This window comes from Atractosteus spatula, chromosome 10 (genome assembly GCF_055471065.1).
Source record: "Atractosteus spatula isolate fAtrSpa1 chromosome 10, fAtrSpa1.hap1, whole genome shotgun sequence".
In the NCBI taxonomy this organism is placed as follows: domain Eukaryota; kingdom Metazoa; phylum Chordata; class Actinopteri; order Semionotiformes; family Lepisosteidae; genus Atractosteus; species Atractosteus spatula.
The window spans coordinates 25,737,309-25,759,576 of record NC_142715.1 but is presented as its reverse complement, the minus strand read 5'-3'; the positions used below and the strand labels follow the sequence as shown (position 1 = coordinate 25,759,576).

The following is a 22,268-nucleotide window of genomic DNA, read 5'->3' as shown; positions in this document are numbered from 1 at the left end:
GCCCGCCTGTGAAAAGAGCAGGAATCAGAAGGCCGGAGATCCAAGGCTCACGGGACAGAAGGCCACAACCGCTGTAACAAGAGCGATTGCGAGCGATTGTTTTCTCTCTTTGACCAGCCCAGCTGCGCCCCACCCGAAGGCAGGGAAGCACAAAAATTGCATGGAACTCATTCATGCTCCTCTCCACGGAAATCTTTAGTAAAAGGCGAAAGATTTGTACGAGATGAAGAGAAACCAGAGTGCGTGGCCGGCCGGCTGCAGGAGCCCAGGCCGCCTCCAAAGCCTCTGCCCTACCGGTCGTGGTTGGCAATGCACCTGGCCTCACAAACGAGCCGGTGTGGCCCATTCAGCTCCGGGCTCATCGCCTGCGGCTCTCGGCTTGCGGGCGTGCCCAATCCGTGCTGCGGCTACGCGATGACTCGGAAAACAACCGGCCACACTGTACCGGAAACGACGCACTCTGGGAAGCCGCTATGCAAATCGAGTTCCCAAGATCCCCGGCGGCCGGACACATCCCCCCCCCTTTGAAAAGAGCGGGAATCAGAAGGCCGGAGATCCAGGACTCACGGGACAGATGGACACAACCGCAGTAACAAGAGCGATTGCGAGCGATTGTTTTCTCTCTTTGACCAGCCCAGCTGCGCCCCACCCGAAGGCAGGGAAGCACAAAAATTGCATGGAACTCATTCATGCTCCTCTCCACGGAAATCTTTAGTAAAAGGCGAAAGATTTGTACGAGATGAAGAGAAACCAGAGTGCGTGGCCGCCCAACTGCAGGAGCCCAGGCCGCCTCCAAAGCCTCTGCCCTACCGGTCGTGGTTGGCAATGCACCTGGCCTCACAAACGAGCCGGTGTGGCCCGTTCAGCTCCGGGCTCATCGCCCGCGGCTCTCGGCTTGCGGGCGTGCCCAATCCGTGCTGCGGCGACGCGATGACTCGGAAAACAACCGGCCACACTGTACCGGAAACGACGCACTCTGGGAAGCCGCTATGCAAATCGAGTTCCCAAGATCCCCGGCGGCCGGACACATCCCGCCCGCCAGTGAAAAGAACGGGAATCAGAAGGCCGGAGATCCAGGACTCACGGGACAGATGGCCACAACCGCAGTAACAAGAGCGATTGCGAGCGATTGTTTTCTCTCTTTGACCAGCCCAGCTGCGCCCCACCCGAAGGCAGGGAAGCACAAAAATTGCATGGAACTCATTCATGCTCCTCTCCACGGAAATGGCCACAAAATGTCCGGAAATGGACAGATGGCCACAACCGCAGTAACAAGAGCGATTGCGAGCGATTGTTTTCTCTCTTTGACCAGCCCAGCTGCGCCACACCCGAAGGCAGGGAAGCACAAAAATTGCATGGAACTCATTCATGCTCCTCTCCACGGAAATCTTTAGTAAAAGGCGAAAGATTTGTACGAGATGAAGAGAAACCAGAGTGCGTTGCCGCCCGGCTGCAGGAGCCCAGGCCGCCTCCAAAGCCTCTGCTCTACCGGTCGTGGTTGGCAGTGCACCTGGCCTCACAAACGAGCCGGTGTGGCCCGTTCAGCTCCGGGCTCATCGCCTGCGGCTCTCGGCTTGCGGGCGTGCCAAATCTGTGCTGCGGCGACGCGATGACTCGGAAAACAACCGGCCACACTGTACCGGAAACGACGCACTCTGGGAAGCCGCTATGCAAATCGAGTTCCCAAGATCCCCGGCGGCCGGACACATCCCGCCCGCCAGTGAAAAGAGCGGGAATCAGAAGGCCGGAGATCCAGGACTCACGGGACAGATGGCCACAACCGCAGTAACAAGAGCGATTGCGAGCGATTGTTTTCTCTCTTTGACCAGCCCAGCTGCGCCCCACCCGAAGGCAGGGAAGCACAAAAATTGCATGGAACTCATTCATGCTCCTCTCCACGGAAATGGCCACAAAATGTCCGGAAATGGACAGATCGCCACAACCGCAGTAACAAGAGCGATTGCGAGCGATTGTTTTCTCTCTTTGACCAGCCCAGCTGCGCCCCACCCGAAGGCAGGGAAGCACAAAAATTGCATGGAACTCATTCATGCTCCTCTCCACGGAAATCTTTAGTAAAAGGCGAAAGATTTGTACGAGATGAAGAGAAACCAGAGTGCGTTGCCGCCCGGCTGCAGGAGCCCAGGCCGCCTCCAAAGCCTCTGCCCTACCGGTCGTGGTTGGCAATGCACCTGGCCTCACAAACGAGCCGGTGTGGCCCGTTCAGCTCCGGGCTCATCGCCTGCGGCTCTCGGCTTGCGGGCGTGCCCAATCCGTGCTGCGGTGACGCGATGACTCAGAAAACAACCGGCCACACTGTACCGGAAACGACGCACTCTGGGAAGCCGCTATGCAAATCGAGTTCCCAAGATCCCCGGCGGCCGGACACATCCCGCCCGCCTGTGAAAAGAGCAGGAATCAGAAGGCCGGAGATCCAAGGCTCACGGGACAGAAGGCCACAACCGCTGTAACAAGAGCGATTGCGAGCGATTGTTTTCTCTCTTTGACCAGCCCAGCTGCGCCCCACCCGAAGGCAGGGAAGCACAAAAATTGCATGGAACTCATTCATACTCCTCTCCACGGAAATCTTTAGTAAAAGGCGAAAGATTTGTACGAGATGAAGAGAAACCAGAGTGCGTGGCCGGCCGGCTGCAGGAGCCCAGGCCGCCTCCAAAGCCTCTGCCCTACAGTCGTGGTTGGCAATGCACCTGGCCTCACAAACGAGCCGGTGTGGCCCGTTCAGCTCCGGGCTCATCGCCTGTGGCTCTCGGCTTGCGGGCGTGCCCAATCCGTGCTGCGGCGACGCGATGACTCGGAAAACAACCGGCCACACTGTACCGGAAACGACGCACTCTGGGAAGCCGCTATGCAAATCGAGTTCCCAAGATCCCCGGCGGCCGGACACATCCCGCCCGCCTGTGAAAAGAGCAGGAATCAGAAGGCCGGAGATCCAAGGCTCACGGGACAGAAGGCCACAACCGCTGTAACAAGAGCGATTGCGAGCGATTGTTTTCTCTCTTTGACCAGCCCAGCTGCGCCCCACCCGAAGGCAGGGAAGCACAAAAATTGCATGGAACTCATTCATGCTCCTCTCCACGGAAATCTTTAGTAAAAGGCGAAAGATTTGTACGAGATGAAGAGAAACCAGAGTGCGTGGCCGGCCGGCTGCAGGAGCCCAGGCCGCCTCCAAAGCCTCTGCCCTACCGGTCGTGGTTGGCAATGCACCTGGCCTCACAAACGAGCCGGTGTGGCCCGTTCAGCTCCGGGCTCATCGCCTGCGGCTCTCGGCTTGCGGGCGTGCCCAATCCGTGCTGCGGCGACGCGATGACTCGGAAAACAACCGGCCACACTGTACCGGAAACGACGCACTCTGGGAAGCCGCTATGCAAATCGAGTTCCCAAGATCCCCGGCGGCCGGACACATCCCGCCCGCCAGTGAAAAGAGCGGGAATCAGAAAGCCGGAGATCCAGGACTCACGGGACAGATGGCCACAACCGCAGTAACAAGAGCGATTGCGAGCGATTGTTTTTTCTCTTTGACCAGCCCAGCTGCGCCCCACCCGAAGGCAGGGAAGCACAAAAATTGCATGGAACTCATTCATGCTCCTCTCCACGGAAATCTTTAGTAAAAGGCGAAAGATTTGTACGAGATGAAGAGAAACCAGAGTGCGTGGCCGCCCAGCGGCAGGAGCCCAGGCCGCCTCCAAAGCCTCTGCCCTACTGGTCGTGGTTGGCAATGCACCTGGCCTCACAAACGAGCCGGTGTGGCCCGTTCAGCTCCGGGCTCATCGCCTGCGGCTCTCGGCTTGCGGGCGTGCCCAATCCGTGCTGCGGCGACGCGATGACTCGGAAAACAACCGGCCACACTGTACCGGAAACGACGCACTCTGGGAAGCCGCTATGCAAATCGAGTTCCCAAGATCCCCGGCGGCCGGACACATCCCGCCCGCCTGTGAAAAGAGCAGGAATCAGAAAGCCGGAGATCCAGGACTCACGGGACAGATGGCCACAACCGCAGTAACAAGAGCGATTGTTTTTTCTCTTTGACCAGCCCAGCTGCGCCCCACCCGAAGGCAGGGAAGCACAAAAATTGCATGGAACTCATTCATGTTCCTCTCCACAGAAATCTTTAGTAAAAGGCGAAAGATTTGTACGAGATGAAGAGAAACCAGAGTGCGTGGCCGCCCAGCGGCAGGAGCCCAGGCCGCCTCCAAAGCCTCTGCCCTACCGGTCGTGGTTGGCAATGCACCTGGCCTCACAAACGAGCCGGTGTGGCCCGTTCAGCTCCGGGCTCATCGCCTGCGGCTCTCGGCTTGCGGGCGTGCCCAATCCGTGCTGCGGCGACGCGATGACTCGGAAAACAACCGGCCACACTGTACCGGAAACGACGCACTCTGGGAAGCCGCTATGCAAATCGAGTTCCCAAGATCCCCGGCGGCCGGACACATCCCGCCCGCCAGTGAAAAGAGCGGGAATCAGAAGGCCGGAGATCCAGGACTCACGGGACAGATGGCCACAACCGCAGTAACAAGAGCGATTGCGAGCGATTGTTTTCTCTCTTTGACCAGCCCAGCTGCGCCCCACCCGAAGGCAGGGAAGCACAAAAATTGCATGGAACTCATTCATGCTCCTCTCCACGGAAATCTTTAGTAAAAGGCGAAAGATTTGTACGAGATGAAGAGAAACCAGAGTGCGTGGCCGCCCAGCTGCAGGAGCCCAGGCCGCCTCCAAAGCCTCTGCCCTACCGGTCGTGGTTGGCAATGCACCTGGCCTCACAAACGAGCCGGTGTGGCCCGTTCAGCTCTGGGCTCATCGCCTGCGGCTCTCGGCTTGCGGGCGTGCCCAATCCGTGCTGCGGCGACGCGATGACTCGGAAAACAACCGGCCACACTGTACCGGAAACGACGCACTCTGGGAAGCCGCTATGCAAATCGAGTTCCCAAGATCCCCGGCGGCCGGACATATCCCGCCCGCCAGTGAAAAGAGCGGGATTCAGAAAGCCGGAGATCCAGGACTCACGGGACAGATGGCCACAACCGCAGTAACAAGAGCGATTGCGAGCGATTGTTTTCTCTCTTTGACCAGCCCAGCTGCGCCCCACCCGAAGGCAGGGAAGCACAAAAATTGCATGGAACTCATTCATGCTCCTCTCCACGGAAATCTTTAGTAAAAGGCGATTTTTAAGAACTTTATTTTCTTTTCACAAAAAAGTACAGGACATCACAATTTAGAAAGCTTTACATTAATATACATACTTAAAACAGTATATATGATCACATCTCATTACATTTTGACACGGTACCAGTTACATAGCAACAATTTCTTTTTTTCTGGTGCAAATCACATTCTTTACTTAAACATGATAATGTTTTTCACAGTTTCTTGAGATATTGACCTATGCTCTCTATTTCCCACAGATTTTCTGCTTCCTCCCTCCCTTCTCTCCACAGATCTCTGAGGTAATAGTTCTCTCGGGTGATGAACAGGGCCAGGCTACCTGCTGCCTTGACTGGGACCTCGATGCCTTTGAACAGCCCCATGTTCCTCACTCTCCACAGGGCGTCTTTCCCACTGTTCACCACGGCCCAGATCCTGTCAAACACGTCAGGAGGAAGTTTGACAGGAGAGATGCCGTATATGACGAAAGCAGCGGTCAGGGTAAATTGGGGCGAGAGAGCTTGCAACCAATCTTCAAACTGTGCCCAAAAGGCCTTAGCAAAAAAGCAGGACCACAGGAGATGGGTCACCGTCTCCTCCTCGCCGCAGCCCACCCTAACGCAGCGAGGGCTGGGGGTGAGGCCCCTACGGTACAAGAAAGTTCGTACCGGTAAGCACTGGTGGACGACACTCCAGGCTAAATCTCTGTGAATGTTGCACAGAAACTTAGAGGATGTGTGTTTCCACACCTTCCTTGTTTGGGCTGATGTTAAAATGCCCACAGGGGTCTACCTATTGTTCTGGGGTGCAACGAAATCTTCCAGTTTTTGGACGCTGACATCTCGGAGGGGAATATGACCAATTGGGTGAGATCTTAGAAAACTTTTAACTGTCCCATAAATTGCAGGGCATGTGTCAGAGAGTGGGACATCCAGCTTGGGTCTGACACCCCACACTCTGAACACCTCCCTACCTATCCAGAGCCTGGAAAAATAAGTCCAGGTACGCGCTGCAGGTGCTGTTGCAAAGCCTCTCAGCACAGAGGCCAGGAAAATGCACAGCAGCTTCGTAGCAATATCTGGGACAGACTTCCCCCCTGAGGGTAGCGGCCTGTACATTATTTCCCTTCTGAGTCTTTCCTGCTTCCCACCCCATAGAAATTGAAACATCAATCTCCTCAGCACCGCCGCAACACGGTGTGGGATTGGGAAGGTAGAAGCCAGAAAATTCAAGACAGGCAAGAGCTCAGCTTTGATGACCAGCACCTTCCCTGTCATGGTGAGGTCTCGGTCCTTCCATTGCATCAGTTTTTTGTTTAAGATTGGCAATTTGTTCTGCCAATTTACTGTTCCCATCTCTTCTCCAAAATACACCCCCAGGACCTTAATTCTCTTCTCTTGCAGCCTGAGATCATGTCCTTCTTTTGGCTCCCTCCAGTTCTGATAAAAAATCTCACTCTTAGATTTGTTAATTTTTGCAGAGGAAGCCAAAGAGAAACGATCACAGCACTGCAGAGCTCTGCTAATTGAGGCATTGTCAGAGAGGAGCAGGGTGACGTCATCCATGTATAGAGATGTCTTTACCTCTCCTCCCCCACTTCCAGGCACTGGTATCCCATTAATGGCCTGATCCTGGCGCAAGGCACAGGCTAAGGGCTCCATAGCCAAAACGAATAACAAGGGGGATAATGGGCAGCCCTGCCTCACCCCTGAACAGACTTCAAAGAGGCGTGATCTATTGCCATTAACCATTACTCTGCTGTTGCTACCTGTGTACAGCAGGTTAATCCACTTTCTCATGATGGGGCCAAACTTCATGTGCTCAAGTACCGATGTTAAGTACTGCCGGTTTAGGCGGTCAAAGGCCTTTTCTAGGTCTACACCTAAAATGCACAGAGGGAGGGAGCGATCCTCCGAGTACAGACAGACATCCCTCAACAAGGCCAGGTTGTCGCTCATCAGGCGTCCTGCTATCCCACAAGTCTGTTCTTTCCCTACCAGTGAGGCCACTACATTTTGTAGGCGCAGGAAAAGGGCTTTGGACAGGATCTTAGTGTCCACGCCTAACAGGCTGAGGGGTCTCCAGTTCTTTATGTCATTCTTTGCTCCTTTCTTAAACAAGAGAGAGATAGTGCCTTCTCTTAAGGAGTCAGGCAGCAATTCTGTCTTATAGCTTTCCTCGAATAGGAGCAGTAGCGGATCCTGAAGCAGATCCCAAAAGGTGCAATAAAATTCTTTAGGGAGCCCGTCAGCACCCGGAGTTTTCCCCTTCTGTAAGCTCTCCATAGCCTGTCTCAGCTCTTCTACTGTCAAATCCCTCTCAAGTACTTCCCTATCTTCTTCACTCAAAAAGTTTTCTAGCTTTGAGGTGAAAAAAAGAATTTCTTCATCCTTTACCTCTGTAGAGCTGTAAAGTCTTGAGTAGAAGGCCTCGGTGCAGGAGAGGATAGCACTCGGCTCTGTTCTCTCTCGTCCCTCCTCATCAACTACACTTTCCATGACAGACTTGGAGCCTACCACTTTCCTGAAAAAGAAGCGAGTACACTTCTCATTTTCTTCTAAGAACTGCACTCTGCTTCTTAACAGCACTCCTCGACTACTTTCTTCAGCTATGCTCCGGATGTCCTTTTTTAAAAGGGTGATATCCTCGAGCACATCGAAGCCACTGTGCAGCATCGTGTAGAGACGCTGCAGCTGCCTCTGTTTCCTGGCTAGCACTCCTCTCCGTCTGGCAGCAGCCTTCCTTCCCTCAGCCATGAAAAAGGCCTTTGTCCTCACCTTCACCTCCTCCCACCACTCTCCTACTGACCCGTACAGACACTGCAAGGACAGCCACTGTGATAGTTTCTCCTTGTAGCGGGATACTACCCCCTCGTTCTCTAGCAGCTTTGTGTTGAGTTTCCAGAGGCCTGGGCCAAAGACAGTCCCGCCCTGGAGTTCCACTCTACACCCTAAAGCCTGATGATCTGAGAAGAAGACAGGCTGAAGAGTGACCCCAACAACTTTCACTCTCGCTGAGACAAAGCAATAGTCAATTCTGGAGCTGCTATTCCTCCCTGACCATGTATATCCTGCTGTTGTGGGATATATACATCTATATGTGTCTGAGAGTTTAAAGTCTTGAACTAAGTTTTGCAGGGCCAGTGAGCTGGAATCCAATTTTATCGGAGAGCTAGACTGCCTGTCTGTGTGCTCTAAGATACAATTAAAATCCCCTCCCACTATCACGTCTGTGCTACATAACAATAGGGGAGAGAGTGCCTTGAGTAGCTCCACCCTTCCTCCCACGTCAGTAGGACAATACACATTGATTAGCCGCAGGTCAACGGTCCCCCATTCCACATCCACACACAGCAACCTGCCATCTATGACCCTCTGAATACTTTTCAATTTGAAAGCCCATCCTTTGAAAAGAATGGCCACGCCAGAGGCTCTGTTGTTATTGTCCCCTGACCAAACAGAAGGCCCTTTATCCCACCTATCTTCAAAGCTTTTATACCTCTCTTGATAGGCTAAAGCACACTCCTGCAACATCAACACATCTCCCTCTCTCTGCTGGAGGTAATCAAAGACAGAGTGACATTTAACTCTGTCATTGATACCTCTGGTGTTAAGAGAAATTATGTTTAGAGCCATATTACATAAGAAAGTGGAACCAGTCTTTACAAAACACATTTCTCTTCTGTCTCACCTGTTACCTTCTTTTTCTTTTTCTTCTTACCAATTTCCTGCCAGCCATCCTCTGAATGAGCCTTCATCAGGGTGGCAGCAGTAAAAGCGTTCACGGAGTCCATTTCAAGGAAGGGGGTAGAGGGAGGGGTGGAGGGGTTCCAGCTGTCCCCATCGCCATGCTCTCCTTCCTCCTCGCTCGGGGAGAAAACAGAGTCATTTTTCCTTTTCCTCACGTCCAGCTCCTGGGAGCACTGAGGGGAAAGGGGTGCAGCCGATGCACCAGTCTCCTCTTCCCCCTCACCCACCAGCTGCTGCAGATCCTCCGTGATGGACTGGATGGAGGAGAGGAGGGCATCTGTAGCACTTGCAGAGTCTGGGAAAAGCAGCTCCGCTGAATCCTGGGTATCCTCGCTGGACCCGCTCCACCGGGGGGCCCCACACTGGCCCTCGTTCTGAGGAGCAGGAGTGGGGGAGGGGTCCTCGCTGTTCTCGGGGGTTTTCAAACCCTCGTGCTTGTCTGGTGCAGTCTGCGGTTGTGGGGGTGTAGTGGATCTTTCTTCCACCGGCCCCGGAGCCACAGCAGGACTGATCCTGGCTGGAGGCTGAGAGTCTTTGTCCAACAAGGGTTCTTTGTTTGACTTGTTGTTTGCTTTGGCTTTTCGGGCCGGTTTGGCTGAAACAAGCACTGCCTCATCCTTTCTCATTTTGAGTTTATTGGCGTAGGCGTGAGGGCAGTTCTTAAAAACGTGTCCTTCCGAGCCACATAAATTGCACTTTGGCAGCATTGAACAGTCAGAGGCTAAATGTCCCTGTTTGCCACAGGTCTTGCAGCATTTCACAGTGCAGGACGATGCCAGGTGTCCCACAGCACCACAGCGCCGACACACCTTTGGTTGTCCCACATAAAAAACATAGCCATTGCAGGCGCCCAGCCGGATTGTAGAGGGCAGGTGCCTTAAGCCTCCATTTACATTGTCCGGTAGCAAGCGAACCTCAAATTTCCTTGCTCCTGTTTTTATACCGTCAACATCTCTAACCTCAGTTCCATGGTGGACGGTGCAGTACTGGTTAAGCCAGGTGTGAATGTCCTCCGTCTTTGCCAGTTCCGAGAACATAACAACATGCACGGTTTTCCCCTCTCTCTGTGTCAAAGGCTGCAAGTTGATCTTCTCAAGAGCAGGAACTTTCCCTCTTTTTGCCTCAAACACATCCACACATTGTTCAAACAGAGGATAGGTAGCAAATACAACCTCAAATGCTTTCTGACCTGGGAGAGCGAAGATGAAATCCAAGTGCCGAGGTTCAAAGCCAAGTTCCTTCTGCAACACTTTTCTGCTGAACTGCATACGATCCATGAAGAGGTCATCCAAAAGCTCAAAACGCACAGCATTCTTGCGGGATCCAAAAGTTGCCATTTCATAAACTGCAAAACAAACACTGCTTCCACAAAACAAGAAAACAATCCAACAACTCCACCTACAGGCTGATCAAGGTATCTCCCCTGCCAGGTAAGTATGAGCTGTACAAGCCCCTGCAAGCGGCCCGCACCCACAGCACAAAGCGCGCAGCCTAGGCCAGCTCCTCGCCCCGCACACCACCGCCTCCTGCTGGGCCCACTCTTTCGCACACTCACACGCCACACTAACACTCAAAAGGGTGGGCAAAACGAGAAAACGAGCGCGCCGTTTCCTACACATCTGCAGTCGCCAATGCGCATTCGCAGCATGTCCCGGGACGCAATTCGGCCACATTTGCATAACACCAGACCGGCAGATCGCTACGCAAGCTCGCGTCGTGCGCCTGCCACACACCGAAAAAAAACCGGAGCCTTTTCAGCAATTTCCAAAAAACGGGCCTGCTCGCCTGCCCACAAGGTTTGTCTCTTACCCGCTCTCCAGAGCCTGCTGCCTTCTGTGCTGTTCTCTCGGCACCGCTGCAGTGCACACAACTCCTGCAGCGCGGGGAGAAAGTTTCCACGCTCCGCCGCAGGGAAGGCTCGCTCCGTGCGCACACGTCCTTTCAATGCCAGTTCAACAAGTGCTCCGCATTAGCAGCGTCGGGGCTCCGGCGTGTCGCACCTCACCTCACCCCGCACAGCCCCCTCCTTGAATGTCTGGCGCTGGGCATGCCCCGCTCTCCTCCACCTTATCTTATCGCGTGTGACCACCGACAATGGCCACAATGCCGGGGAATGGCACCTGTAAAGTGTTAATTGGGGCACAGGAACAGCCCGTCTCGTCTCGGGGGCCGGCTTCAAAGACAATACAGCAAACACAGCGGGGCGGGGGAAGTAGACGACACGACACATGCAGGTACATTCAGCTCCGGCGGAACGAGTCATTTGTCGGCCTTTTCAAGTGCTGGGAGCCGAGTAATCCTTCGCTTGTATCGTTTCTCCCCGGTGACTAGATCTCACCCTGCGACTCTCGACTGGGCTCACCCACGGCAGCCCAGCAGGTGTGAGCCTAGCCGGCACCCGGATGGGAGATTCCCCCCAGAAAAGCTCAGGTTGCTGCTGCTCCTGCAAGACGTGTGACTGGGACCAGTAGGGAGCGCTCACCCTGCGGTCTGTGTGGCTTTCTTATGCCCCAGCATCCTGATGGCGACACTCTGCTGCACAAACAGGCGCCGTCCTTCGGGGGAGGCGTAAAACCGAGGTCCCGACCCTCCTTGGCCATTAAGAAATCCCAGGGCGTCTCTCAAAATGAGACGCCGCGGGTGTCACTCTGGTGTTAGTGTTCCCCTTTACCAATCAGTCGGGGTCTCCTCCTAATCCCCGTCTCATATGTAACAATCAATGACGAGGCCCCCCTGTCCCGCGATATTGTACTTGTCTCCTGGCTGCTGGCTGGCGCCGTGAGATTTAGCACTCGCGCAAGAGATCGGGGGCAGAGCGCGAACGCGGTCTCCCGCCCCCCACAAAGTGTGCGCTCCAGGTTCCCTCTCAGGGCTCTGCAACACAGCGGAAAGGCAGCGAGAAGGAGCCTCTTGCTCTGACGCCGCAAGGCCACAAGAGGGCGGAGGCGCCGCGCGCCCGGCCGACGTGTTGGACTGGTGCGCTTTATGTGCTGAAATAAACACGCGACAGCCCAGAAATGTTTTGAGTGCTGTGCATTGGAGGTTTTTGTCTTGTGAAGACTTGCCTTGTGCTCCTCCGAGCAGTTTGTTTGTTCTCCTCCAGTGCGGGACAAGTCAACACAAGGGAGCACATTCGCCAACATCCAGGTACACAATGCGATTTGGAAAGAAGCTCCTTTCCAAAGAGCTGCACACGAACGATCCTTCAGTCCCGCTCGGGGGGCGCGGAGCCCCAGCCACACACAGCTTCAAGTAGCGAGTCAGGCGCCATGGCTTTTGCTTGCGGCCACACCACCCTGAATGTTCCCGATCTTGTCTGATCTTGGAAGCTAAGCAGGGTTGGGCCTGGTTAGTACTTGGATGGGAGACTGCCTGGGAATACCAGGTGCTGCAAGCTTTTGCTCTCTCGGCCAGCAGGGGTCGCTGTTGGTACCGTAGGTTTTGGGAGGAAAACCTGGAGGATGGAAAGGTGATCTATAGCCTCATCTCTAGAGATGTTTTGTTGCTATGGCATGTGTGTGACCCTTATAAAAAAAAACCCATTTGTAAAACGAATATCGAAGCTGCCACTAAATCTGCAAATGAAGATGAGTCGATAAACCACTTGTTTTTCGTATAACTATACATATATTCATTTATTACTGATTTCATTCATTGAGCACGGATACAATAGAGGTACAGCCATTCACTGTTTGACATGTCTGCACTGGTACAGAACCTAGCAATCAGAAAACGGGTGAAACTGTCTTGAGAATTAGCATACAGTACCGAGGCTCCCATGACCAAATAAAGGCTAACCTCGATAATCAGCCTAAATAATGCAGACTACAGCAAAATGACTGACTTTGAAAAGGGAATGAATGTCCGGAAGGAGTAGCGTAACCAGCTTGAAATGCTTCTCCGGACCTCTAACTAAAAGAAACCGGGAACCAGCAGTGGCATCGACTCCTTTCGAACTGGGATCCTATCGCAGCTCGTGGTGTCATAACTCTTCCGTATCTGATATTGGACCAAGCACATCAGGGGAGAGCGCGAACGCAGTCCACCACTACCAGAAATTGTGCAGTCGAGATTCCCACATTTGGGGAATTCGCAGGGGTCAGCACAGCCGGAGTGCAATGGCCGAGCCTCGCTCTGGGTGAACCTCCTTCTTGATCAAGGTATCTCCCCTGCCAGGTAAGTATGAGCTGTACAAGCCCCTGCAAGCGGCCCGCACCCACAGCACAAAGCGCGCAGCCTAGGCCAGCTCCTCGCCCCGCACACCACCGCCTCCTGCTGGGCCCACTCTTTCGCACACTCACAGGCCACACTAACACTCAAAAGGGTGGGCAAAACGAGAAAACGAGCGCGCCGTTTCCTACACATCTGCAGTCGCCAATGCGCATTTGCAGCATGTCCCGGGACGCAATTCGGCCTCATTTGCATAACACCAGACCGGCAGATCGCTACGCAAGCTCGCGTCGTGCGCCTGCCACACACCGAACAAACACCGGAGCCTTTTCAGCAATTTCCAAAAAACGGGCCTGCTCGCCTGCCCACAAGGTTTGTCTCTTACCCGCTCTCCAGAGCCTGCTGCCTTCTGTGCTGTTCTCTCGGCACCGCTGCAGCGCACACAACTCCTGCAGCGCGGGGAGAAAGTTTCCACGCTCCGCCGCAGGGAAGGCTCGCTCCGTGCGCACACGTCCTTTCAATGCCAGTTCAACAAGTGCTCCGCATTAGCAGCGTCGGGGCTCCGGCGTGTCGCACCTCACCTCACCTCGCACAGCCCCCTCCTTGAATGTCTGGCGCTGGGCATGCCCCGCTCTCCTCCACCTTATCTTATCGCGTGTGACCACCGACAATGGCCACAATGCCGGAGAATGGCACCTGTAAAGTGTTAATTGGGGCACAGGAACAGCCCGTCTCGTCTCGGGGGCCGGCTTCAAAGACAATACAGCAAACACAGCGGGGCGGGGGAAGTAGACAACACGACACATGCAGGTACATTCAGCTCCGGCGGGAACGAGTCATTTGTCGGCCTTTTCAAGTGCAGGTGTGAGCCTAGCCGGCACCCGGATGGGAGATTCCCCCCGGAAAAGCTCAGGTTGCTGCTGCTCCTGCAAGAGGTGTTACTGGGACCAGTACGGAGCACTCACCCTGCGGTCCATGTGGCTTTCTTATGCCCCAGCATCCTGATGGTGACACTCTACTGCGCAAACAGGCGCCGTCCTCCAGGTCCCGACCCTCCTTGTGTCAGTGTCTCAGGGAGAGGATGTGCACTGTGAGACTGACAGGGCTGTCTGGGAGAAGCTCCTCCTACAGGTTTAGGCACAGAAGAGCTTCACCAACAGAGTCACACAGCGAATGTGATAACCGCTACACTACGGAAACATGCAGGGGCTGCTGCTGGTGTCTTGCTTGCGTTTTGGGCTGAGAAAGAGAACGATGGGAACTCGTGCCCAGTGGCCAAGCGCTGAGCTTCGCCAAAGCTATTCAGCTGCTTCCAGTATTTATGTTGGAGTGCGCTGATTGACCACGCTCTCACACCAGAGCCCAGCATGCCTGTCATGGACGGAGAAGGAAAGGCGGCCCCACATTCTACAGCCCTCTCCACACAATCGACAAAATCGGGCTACTGAACTGGAGAAAATCTCCACTCCAGAAAGTGCAAATATCATCTTAGAGAGTATAAATCCTATTGCCGAAGGTCAACACTGTCTACCAGAGTCACCCCTCCCACCTCCTGCAGGTTTCCGAGCTGCAGCGATGATCAGTTCGGCTCACACGCGAGAGGTCCTCGGTTGAAAACATGCGCCCCCTCTTCTCGTACGTTTTGCACATGATCGAATGGTTTAAATACGGCTCCTTCGTACACGGTGCTGATCTTTTGGAAAGCAGGAGGCAAAACTGACACGTTCTCATACAAGGAGCTGAAACCAGGCCACCTGGGTGAAGATCAGGTATCGTAACCGCTAGACCATATGGGAGCATACAGCCATGTTGTGCGTGCGTCATGTAAGCAAACTGTAATTGCTGCCTTCATGACCTGCTTGGTGGAGAAAACACACAAGAGAGTTGGCACTCAGAGTGTCGAAGGGTCGATGTATACTAGGGCTCAGTTGAAATGCAACGTCAGGACTTTTCCGACTTGTGTCACACGAAGAGAGTACATCCTTTCCCACCCCCCTGTTTCTGTCTCGGTAACTCGCTGTGATCGTATAGTGGTCAGTATTTTGTGTTGTGGCCGCAACAACCCCGGTTCGATTCCGGGTCCTGGCAGAATAGGAGGAGTACTGCCTGACTGGATGGTTGATGAATGACAGAGGCCACTCCGACCTCTTCTTGGTTTTCTTCAATGACTTACTAAGAATCTTCTTCACATTCGCCCATGCAGGGGAAGCCAGTTACACCAAAGCAAATGCAGGAAAGTGCATTTCAAGCAGAGACCAGGAGGGACTTGTTTACACCGAGAGTGGTCGGAGAATGGAACAATCCGCCCAGCCCTGTTGCTGGAGCCGATTCTTGATGAGACTTTCGGCTCACTAAGAGGCCCCCGCTGGATGCTAATCTTTCTTTTGTTCTCGCAGGTGCTGCGCTGCTTTTGAGCCGACAGAGCTCTTCCTGGTCTGTCGGCACAGCCCAATTGCAAATGATCGGCTCCGCGTACAGAAGTACGTGCGTTTGGTACAAGAGTGCATGAAGGCACCGGAAATACATTGGGAACAAATGACCGGTGGCTCAAGTCCTCTGTGAAGTACGGGAGCGTGCAAAAAGAGGCTGTTTTTTTCCACCTGGTCTCCCAACTGAGCTATTTCGGCGGTGCACACAGCCCACAGCCACCTGCTCCAGCCTTCCTGTGTTGCGGCATGAGCACACCAAGAGGAGCGGGAGAGTGTTGCAGGAACGTCACTCAGAAGGAAAGCCACCCAGCTGCGCCCTCTGAGCTCTGTCCAGCGCATCTTGCTCATGTGGACTCCTGCCTGCGACAGGCAGGAAACAATTAGCAAGAACAGAACAACACCCCACGGGTGTCTCATGACCACACCTTAGGTTGTGACACGTGCAGGTGTGAGGGGTTGCCAGGCCAGATTGGACCAGAACTTGGGCGGAGGGGGGGTGGGAAAGCAGACAAAGAGGTGACACTTCAAAGTCTGCACGATCACAGCTCTCCGACGCCCCAGGCTTCCGCTCAATAAGCTACTGGATACACCTGCCCCTCCTCACACAGACCGTGGAAAACCTCCGAGTGGCAGGGCACTCTCTTCCTCCCAGGAGCCCTTGGACACGACGCACAGACAGAGCGACGGGAGCCACCGCCTGCCACACGGCTCCAGGTAGGACTCCACTCCGCAGGAGCCGCAGAGCAGAGCAGAGCAGAGCGGAGCAGGGGAGATGGGGGCTGCTTAGACTCGAGCTGTTGTTGCTGCGGACGCTCTCTTTTCTTTTCTCGGGGTAAGAGTGAATGTTGAGTAGCCCTTAGAAATGAAGCAGAACACTTCAACGGTACTGGTGTGTGTGTGCGCGCGCCCTGGTGATTCTGGGAGACAGATCGAACCTGGGCTTAAAGAGAGGGGGCTTAGCCGTCTTACATTTGCTAGTTCTGCTTCTACCTCCTTAGAGGATCAGACTGCCTTTCACTGTGTCTTCTTTCACAGGATTGTGCACCTTTTCATTGCTCTCGCTTTCAGAGCCTCTGCACGGCACACGACTCGACATAAGGACACGTGTTGAAGTAAAAGCAGGAAGCACTCACAAGTACACTATAAATAACACTAATACAAATACCACTAATATTGCAACAGTAACACTATCACTAAGACTTACACTATCATCCTCTCTAACACTGACACAAAATACTACTACACTAATAATACTAATAATAACAGTAATGCTATCACTAAAACTAACATGACTACTAGTGTAAATAATCTAACCTTATCTCTGTAATTATCACTAATATTAACAGGAATACTAGCATTAAAACAATCAATAGCACTATCATCATTAATACTCACATGAAAACTATCATTAATATTAAAACTACCGATTGTACTCACACTAATTTTAACATGAAGACACTAATATTAATATTAGTTGCTGTCCATGACGTCACACCGCTCTTTGTGACGAAGGCGAGACACCTAGCCGTGGCCAGTGACGTGGCGCCTGTTACTGTGGTTACCATACTGATGATTTGTAAACAGTGGGAAAATGCATTTAAACTGTTACCTACACAAATTTATCAACTTGGAACATAATTTTTAAGTTCTAGCATACAATTCCTAAACAATCATTTGAATAATAGTTCTTTCATTTCGGATTGAACATTGTTAACACTAAAGGCACTATGGTAATTGATCGTCACAGGTTGTATTGACTGTTTTCTAGATATTAAAAACAGGGTCAAAACGGGAAAAGAATTAGTACTCACCAATCCGTGAAGTTAATCGATTATTCTATGGTTCTTCAGTTGAATTAATTAATTGTCGATAGATAAGTGATCAATAACTCTCCTCCGTGCGCTCCACTCGCCTCCCGCAGTCTCGCTCTCTGATCCTGGTGCTCTAGTTGGTGTCCATGACGTCACAGCGCTCTTTCTGATGGAGCAGACATGTCTCTGCTGGAGGAGACTCCTGTCTGGAGCCCAGGGGGCTTTTCTTACAGATATAACATCTCCAATAATAAAGGCGATTCGTAACAGCTGGCAATGGAGAGCGACAAACCAAGGAATAAAATTCATTAAACCAAAAAAAATAGTTTACTTCACAGACTAAAATAATTGTATAGCATACTCCCGGAGAGCAGAAGAGAAAGGGCACAAGTCCCTGTAATGAGCTCTTTTAAGCATTTTAAACGAATCTCCACAGAATAGAAGCCAGGAGGATCAGACACCTGATCCTGAAGGTTGAAGAGTATCTTCTGGTTTTATTTCCACCCGAGCTCTCAGCTCCTCAGCTGGTTTGATGATTTAATTAACTGTATAACTGTTATCAGACTCTGTTTAACTGTATATTTATAAGACTCCCCATGAGAGATGTGTGGGAGACGCTGAATCCCAGGGCTGGTGTGGAATCACACACAGACAGGTCTTCTGTGTGATCTGAGTCCCACTGCTCAGAGCTAAAGCCAGGTCAACTGGTCACTATTGTAGACACAACCATTGGTCTGCTGCTGCTGAGAATCATAATACACTGTTAAGAGTGGCAATACTCACAACCAATTAATTCAACTGAAGAACCGTAGAATCATCGATTAACTTCACTGACTGGTGAGAACGAATTATTTTCCCATTTTGACCCTGTTTTTAATACCTAGAATACAATTCAACTGAAGAACTCAGATTGTCAGGATAAAGAGAAGGATGGAGATGAGCTTCTGTCTGTTCAGGAGGTAGGAGTTTTGGTAAAGTACTGAGGGATCCAATGCTCTGTGTGTGAGTCTGAGCTGTGAATCTGACTGAGAGGAGATACATTTTTTTATTCTGCCTGTGAGAAGTCTTTTCCTTTGCCGATCAATGTTACATCCCATTCAGATACTCTGCACAGACTGTCAGAGTGAGAGAAAAGGAGAGAGAGATGGACAGATAAGAGCACACACAGCGAGAGAGACAGGAAGTGGGAGAGAGAGGAGAAGGAGCAGGAAGACAGTGCAGGTGTACAACCACACTGTGACCACAGGAGACAGGAGGCTTTTCTCAGCTGCTGAGGAGCTCAGGGCTCATGGCCACTCAGGCTCAGAGGCTCTGGCAGCAGTCAGGTCTGGGAGCTTCTCCTCATACTGACTCTGGAGCTCTAAGAGTCAGCCTCCATTCTGACAGGAATAGCCCCTCCTGTTCAGCCCTGAAAGACACACTGAGAGAGCTGTTAGAGCCCTGAGGCAGCTTTGTGGGTAGAAGACCTGTCACCCTGTAGAGCTCTGAACACTGGGCTCCCCTGTGTGCCTCACTGTACAGGAACAGAGCTCTGACTGGACTCCCCGTGTATCTCTGTACAGCACTAGAGCTCTGAGCACTGGGCTCCACTGTGTGTCTCACTGTACAGCAATAGAGCTCTGACTGGACTCCCTGTGTGTCTCTGTACAGCGCTAGAGATCTGAACACTGGGCTCCCCCATGTGTCTTTCTCTATACCTCATCACACTGCACTGCACAAACCACAAACTCACTGCACAATCTGACCTGCAGTTCCAGTAAAGCTCTGTCGAAACAGGCCCATTTTCTAAAGACAGGGGAGTGAAGAGATAGTGCAGTTTTACTGAAGATAATATGTCCCTCTCTAAAAATATGCTGTCATATCATTATATGACATTTTTTCATGCTAGCCCAGCAGGAATTGTGGCCTTAAATCACAGCTGTTCAGCTGTATTAACAGCCTATGCATGCTGACGCAGCTACCCACCTGAACTACTAGTGTAAATAGTCTAACAGTAAATCTATAATAAGCACTAATATTACATGAATACTAGCATTAAAACTATCAGTAGCGCTATCATCATTAATACTCACATGAACACTAGCATTAATATTAAAACTACCAGTGGTACTCTCACTAATATTAACAGGAATACACTAGCATTAGTATTAGTAGCTGTCCGTGACGTCACACCGCTCTTTGTGACGAAGGCGAGACGCCTAGCCGGGCACAGTGACGTGGTGCGTGTCGCCGTGGTTACCATACTGATGATTTGTAAACAAATGGAAAATGCATTTCAACTGTTACTTAAACAAATTTATCAACTTGGAATATAATTCTCTAGCTCTAGGATTAAATTCCTAAATAATAATTTGAATAACCATTCTTTAATTTCGGATTGAACATTATTAACACTAAACAGACTATGGTACTGTAATTGATCGATTCAGGCGGTATTGACCGTTTTCTAGATATTAAAAACAGGGTCAAGAACGGGAAAAGAATCAGTACTCACCAATCGGTGAAGTTAATCGTTAATTCTACGGTTCTTCAGTTGAATTAATTAATTGTCGATAGATAAGTGATCAATAACTCTCCTCCGTGCGCTCCACTCGCCTCCCGCGGTCTCGCTCTCTGATCCTGGTGCTCTGGCTGGTGTCCATGACATCACAGCGCTCTTTCTGACGGAGCAGACATGTCTCCGCTGGAGGAGACTCCTGTCCGGAGCCCGGGGGGCTTTTCTTACAGATATAACATCTCCAATAATAATGGCGATTCGTAACAGCTGAAAATGGAGAGCGACAAACCAAGGAATAAAATTCATTAAACCAAAAAAAAAGTTTACTTCACAGACTAAAATAATTCTATAGCATACTTCCGTAGAGCAGAAGAGAAAGGGCACAAGTCCCTGTAATGAGCTCTTTTAAGCATTTTAAACAAATCTCCACAGAATAGAAGCCAGGAGGATCAGACGCCTGATCCTGAAGGTTGAAGAGTATCTCCTGGTTTTATTTCCCACCGAGCTCTCAGCTCCTCAGCCGGTTTGATGATTTAATTAACTGTATAACTGTTTGTTTGTCTCACACGCAAGAAGTCTTCGGTTGGAAACAAGCTCCCCCTCTTCTCGCACGTTTTGCACGTTCGAGTGGTTTTAATGTGGCTCCTTCGTACACGGTGCTGATCTTTTGGAAAGCAGGAGGCAAAACTGACACGTGCCCATACCAGGAATCGAACCCGGGCCGCCTGGGGGAAAACCAGGAATCCTAACTGCGAGACCATAGGGGAGCACACAACCACACTGTTCCGGGCATCGTGCAAGCGAACTACATAAATATGAGAAAACATGCAAGAGAGTTGTCAAAGGGTCGATGTATACTGGGGCTCAGTTGAAATGCAACGTCAGGACTTTTCTGAATTATGTCACACGAAGAGAGCACAGCCTTTTCCGCCCACCCACGTGTGTCTCGGTAACTCGCCATGATCGTATAGGGATCAGTACTTTGCGTTGTGGCCACAACAACCCCAGTTCGAATCCAGGTCACGGCAGAATTCCCGAGCTTACAGTCTGAGTAATTGGAGACTGCGCTATTCTGTTGCCTATGGTTATATACGGGTTTTTCACATGAAGCCGTATTGAACAGTATTTCTCGCATTGTGAACTTGTGTATACAGCGGTCCCCCGGGTTCCAGTTAGTGCGTAATTACGCGTCGATGAAAAACCGGCGGTTTAAAAAAAGATAATTAGCTCACTGATACTTTGATGTAGAGGATGTGGAAATATCCACATGTTGTGGTCTTTAAAATGCATTTGGTTTGAAGGCGTTCTGTGCTTCCGTTGCGAAGATATGGACAAAAGAATATTCGTGCTTGGTCAAAAAAATGTCATATAAACGAAAAAGTAAAGGCTGAGAAAGCATTCACAATGTATTTTATACACAAAGCAAGTATTCTCGTGATTCTAAGAGGTTTCGTGTAAACGCTACAGGCGTGCCAAAATCGTTTTCGAATTTCAAGCTAACTTTACCCCGGTAGGACGGCACCTGTTTACAGTTTAGTGTCCCCGTCATTGTACTGGGGTATTAGGACCTGCATGGACCGTAGGGTGTGCACCCAGCGACAGAAACCAGACGTGTGTCGGGCTCGGCTGCGAGCAGGACAATGACATCACGGGGACAAAGTAGAGGAAATCAAAACGGTCCTATAGAAGACCTGTGTCAGCTGTCGGTTTGCAGTCTGGACTCTAAATCCTCCGATCCGATTTTAAATCTCTCTAATACCTGAGCTGCAGCTTCTTCCGAGTACTTATTCGTATACTTATTATGTGTAAGTGTATAGATGAAACCTATACACCTATACACTTAGGTGTGTTCAGTTTAAATCAAAATGCTTTACTAATACAAGAGAGAAGTATAGTATGAAGGATGTGACAAATTTACGATTTCTTGGAACAAAACGGTTTTTATTTGCATTCGAAATGAAGCGGAATTTTAGCGTGACACACAAACCCTTTGTCTTTTTTAGAGTGATTTTTAAACAGACAAAAATATAGAAAACGTGTTTTTTTGGCCCTCCAATAGCAGGGTCAGTGGCGTAATGAATAACGCGTCAGGCCTCGCGTCAGAAGATTATAGGTTCGACTGCCGTCTGGCTCATTGCGTTTATACCACTTACATTCTTTTATATAAATGAACTGCACCTGAAATCTATAGAAAACACTTTGGGAAAAGTTGTCGAAATTCGCATGAGGCTGCAGACAACTTAACACTGTACTGTCTGGAGATCAGCTCCTGCTCTGAACTTAATTGCAATGAAAAACTATGCGTAACAAAGCTGGAGAACAGCTGAACTTGTGCTCAGTTCGGTGATGAGGGTTCAGAACTGGCGTTGTTGTAATAAGCACGAACTGCACAGGCTCTGAATCAGACCATTTCAATTAGTCTGATCAGTGTAGGACACTGTTAATGTAGAATTATTAA

The 22,268-nt window shown here is 51.3% G+C and overlaps 11 non-coding genes and 1 pseudogene across 11 annotated transcripts; 1 reads left to right on the top strand and 11 right to left on the bottom strand.

The window, feature by feature from the left end:
* Window positions 1-22,268, bottom strand: part of LOC148826663 (uncharacterized) — an 85,451-nt pseudogene that overhangs the window by 48,787 nt on the left and 14,396 nt on the right.
* Window positions 127-243, bottom strand: LOC148826675 (U5 spliceosomal RNA). Its single transcript, XR_016093152.1, has one exon. It is a non-coding gene; the product is annotated as a U5 spliceosomal RNA (small nuclear RNA).
* LOC148826674 (U5 spliceosomal RNA) lies at window positions 643-759 on the bottom strand. Its single transcript, XR_016093151.1, has one exon. It is a non-coding gene; the product is annotated as a U5 spliceosomal RNA (small nuclear RNA).
* LOC148826673 (U5 spliceosomal RNA) lies at window positions 1,325-1,438 on the bottom strand. Its single transcript, XR_016093187.1, has one exon. It is a non-coding gene; the product is annotated as a U5 spliceosomal RNA (small nuclear RNA).
* On the bottom strand, window positions 2,001-2,117 carry LOC148826672 (U5 spliceosomal RNA). Its single transcript, XR_016093150.1, has one exon. It is a non-coding gene; the product is annotated as a U5 spliceosomal RNA (small nuclear RNA).
* LOC148826671 (U5 spliceosomal RNA) lies at window positions 2,518-2,634 on the bottom strand. The gene has a single exon (XR_016093206.1). It is a non-coding gene; the product is annotated as a U5 spliceosomal RNA (small nuclear RNA).
* On the bottom strand, window positions 3,034-3,150 carry LOC148826670 (U5 spliceosomal RNA). Its single transcript, XR_016093149.1, has one exon. It is a non-coding gene; the product is annotated as a U5 spliceosomal RNA (small nuclear RNA).
* Window positions 3,551-3,667, bottom strand: LOC148826669 (U5 spliceosomal RNA). The gene has a single exon (XR_016093147.1). It is a non-coding gene; the product is annotated as a U5 spliceosomal RNA (small nuclear RNA).
* LOC148826668 (U5 spliceosomal RNA) lies at window positions 4,058-4,174 on the bottom strand. The gene has a single exon (XR_016093197.1). It is a non-coding gene; the product is annotated as a U5 spliceosomal RNA (small nuclear RNA).
* On the bottom strand, window positions 4,575-4,691 carry LOC148826667 (U5 spliceosomal RNA). Its single transcript, XR_016093146.1, has one exon. It is a non-coding gene; the product is annotated as a U5 spliceosomal RNA (small nuclear RNA).
* Window positions 12,182-12,300, top strand: LOC148826666 (5S ribosomal RNA). Its single transcript, XR_016093328.1, has one exon. It is a non-coding gene; the product is annotated as a 5S ribosomal RNA (ribosomal RNA).
* On the bottom strand, window positions 12,924-13,087 carry LOC148826665 (U1 spliceosomal RNA). Its single transcript, XR_016093499.1, has one exon. It is a non-coding gene; the product is annotated as a U1 spliceosomal RNA (small nuclear RNA).